The following is a 3746-nucleotide window of genomic DNA, read 5'->3' on the forward strand; positions in this document are numbered from 1 at the left end:
ATCTATATTTGTTTTGTTTGTTCACTTACTTTGTTTTCAGATTTTGAAACAGTGAAAATGAACTAGTTTTGTGCCCTCTATGAGAAGTCATTAATACTTTCTGAATACTAAGGCTTATGTCAAATTCAATCCAGTAGAATTTTTTTTTTTAAATCTTCACCCAAGGATATTTTTCCCATTGATTTTCAGACAGAGTGGAAGGGGTTGGGGGGGAGAAACATCAAGGTGAGAGAGAAATATTGATTGGTTGCCTCCTGCAGGTGCCCCAACAGGGCTGGGGGATCGTAACCACAACTGAGGAATTTAACCTATGACCCTTCAGTCCCCATGCCAACACTGTAACCACTGAGAAAAACTGACTAGGGCAGTAGAAACTTTTTTTATTAAACATTTTTAATGTTGACATTATTCCAGGTGGCTCCCTCTCCCCCGCTTTCCCCACTCCCTTTGTCCAGCTTCACTCCACTGTGCCTCCCTCTCCCTTGGCGTTCATCACACTATTGTCCATGACCAAGGAGTATGCATATATGTACTTTAGTTAATCCTTTCACCTTCTTGGATAGTCATACCCCAAGGGAATTTATATTGACTTTTAGAGAGAGAAGACGAGAGAAAGAAACATCAATGTGAGAAACATCAATCGGTTTCCTCCCATACGCGCCCCAACCAGGGATTGGGATTGAACCCACAACCTAGGTATGTGCCCTAACTGTGAATTGAACCCACAACTTTTTGGTATATGGAACGATGTTCCAACCAACTGAACCACCCAGCCAGGGAAGTATGGCTCTCTCATAACACAGGGACATGTTTTGACCACTATTTCTTTAACAATTATTTTATTGTCTTGGTATTCTTTTCACCATTTTAATTTTTTATTTTTAAATGAGGTGCTTATACTGAGATTATTAAGGCAAATAATCCTTTCTACATTGGTAAAAAAAAAATTTCATTAATCTATTTCAAACAAATAATTGGTGTATTAGCTACTTTGTTTTTATTTCATATTGAATGTATTTTATTAAGGTATAATTAATTTATAATTTGTACATAGTAAATGCTCAAATATGAAATGTACAAGATAATTTTTTTCTTTTTATCTTTTTATTTTATTTTATTTTTTTATTGCTTAAAGTATTACAAAGAGTATTGATATATGTTTATACTTGTATCAAAACTCCCATATCTCCCTGTCTTTCAACATCCTCTCTCAGAGGTGACCACTATTCTGACAGCTATCAAGATAATTTTAATTTTGAACTTGAGATAAACAGAACAGTATGTATTCTTTTGTGTTTGGCTTCTTTTACTAAACATTATATTTTGAAGTTTATCCACATTTTTGCAATATCTCTAGTTTGTTCCTTTCTATTTATGAGTAGTAAATTTTTCAAGTTAACTTATTAAATCTACTATTGATGGACATTTGAATTGCTTACAATTTGGCAATATTATGAATACATTGACTGAACATTCTTTTAAAATACTTTGGACATACACACTTATTTCTATTGAATATATATATATATACCTAGAAGTGTGTATCTGGTAGATGTGTGTCACACTTTGTTAGAAATTTATTTTTGTCTGATTAATATAGCCACAGACCTAATGCATTAAGTAATACAAATTTACTATCTCACAGTTTCTTTATGTCAGATGCTCTCTGCTTTGGGCTTTACAGGCTAAAATTGAAGTGCTAGCAGGACTGAGTTCTCATCTGGAAACTCTAGGGAAAATATAGTGTTCAAACTTCAGTTCTGTGTGGTTGCAGGATTTGAGGTTGCCATTTCCTTGCTAGTTGTCAGGAAGTCTCATCCTACTAGAGTTTATCCACATTTCTTACCACATCAGCCCCTCCATCTTGAGGCCAGCAACCACATGCCAAATCCTTCCCATGCTTCTCTGATTTTCTTTTCTGCTTCCAGCCTGAGAAAACATTTTGCTTTTAGAGGGCTTATGTAATTAATTAAGTGAGGTCCATCTAAAGGGTGTCCTCATCTTAAAATTTATCTGATTAGTAACCTTAATTACATCACTGCATATTGCTCTATAATGTAAGAATATCATGGCAGTAATTCAGAGGATAGGAACTGTGAGGCCATCTTATAATTCTGCCCAGCACAGAGAGGTTACTTCCCTTGTAACTCTGATTGTGTTCAATACAGAACCAAGCCCTGTTGCCAGAGAAATGGGATATACTGATTGACTTTGACCAGTTATAGCCTATTTCATCTGTATATTTTGGTACATGAGAATTCTTTTAAGTCAGGTAAGGAGGGAACAGACACACATAAGGCAACCAATAAATGCTCACTGCACTTGAGTTCTTATAATGGTACTGCCACTTATCAACATTGTGAGTTTTGGCAGAATTCTCTGATTGTTTTCACATCTGTGAATTAGGAATGATAATCTAAATGTAGCAGATATTGTTGATGCTTTAATAAATTCCCATCGCATCTCATTTATCATCCTTGTATGGGTGTTCTCAGGTTATATGTGCATTACTTCTAAAAGTTGTGCCTATTACTTTCTTTTAAAATTTTTTTATTCTTTATTATTTAAAATATTACCTATGACTCCTTTTTTTCCCCATTGACCTCTCCCCAGCCACTCCAATCCCCCAGCACATGCCCTCACCCCCTAGTGTCATAGTCCATTGGTTATGCTTATATGCATGCATACAAGTCCTTTGGATGATCTCTTACCCCCCACACATGCCTGCCCTCTGAGGTTTGAGGATCTGTTGCATGCTTCTCTATCTCAGAGTCTAATTTTGTTCATCAGTTTATGTTGTTCATTATATTCCACAAATGAGTGAGATCATGTGATATTTATCTTTCTATCACTGGCTTATTTTACTTAGCATAATGCTCTCCATGTCCATCTATGCCGTTGTGAATGGTAAGAATTCTCTTTTACAGCAGCATAGTATTCCATTGTGTAGATGAACCACCATGTTTTAATACACTCATCAGCTGATGGGCACTTAAGCTGTTTCCTAGAAATGTGTATCAGGTAGATGTGTGTCACACTTTGTTAGAAATTTATTTTTTTCTGATTATTATAGCCACAGACCTAATGCATTAAATAATACAAATTTACTATCTCACAGTTTCTATATGTCAGATGCTCTCTTAGCTTTTGTAAATTATGCTTCTTTGAGCATAGGGGTGCATATATCCTTTCTGATTGATGTTTCTGATTTTTGGGATATATTCCTAGAAGTGGGATTACTGGGTCAAATGGGAGTTCCATTTTTAAATTTTTGAGGAAACTCCATACTGTCTTCCATAGTGGCTGCATCAGTCTGCATTCCCACCAACAGTGCACAAGGGTTCCTTTTCCTCCACATCCTCGCCAGCACTTGTCATTTGTGATTTGTCGATGATAGCCATTCTGACAGGCATGAGATGATATCTCATAGTTGTTTCGATTTGCATCTCTTGGATGATTAGTGACTTTGAGCATGTTTTCATATATCTCTTGGCCTTCTGTATGTCACTTTAGAAAAGTGTCTATTTAGGTTCTTTGCCCATTTTTTGATTAGATCATTTATCTTCCTTTTGTTAAGTTGTATGAGTTTCCTATAAATTTTGGAGATTAAACCCTTATCAGAGATAACATTGGCAAATACGTTTTCCCATGCAGTGGGTTTTGTTGATGGTTTCTTTTGCCATGTGGAAGCTTTTTATTTTGATGTCTCATTTGTTTATTTTTTCCTTAGTTTCCATTGCCCTAGG

This window comes from Myotis brandtii, unplaced genomic scaffold (assembly GCF_000412655.1).
Source record: "Myotis brandtii unplaced genomic scaffold, ASM41265v1 scaffold121, whole genome shotgun sequence".
In the NCBI taxonomy this organism is placed as follows: domain Eukaryota; kingdom Metazoa; phylum Chordata; class Mammalia; order Chiroptera; family Vespertilionidae; genus Myotis; species Myotis brandtii.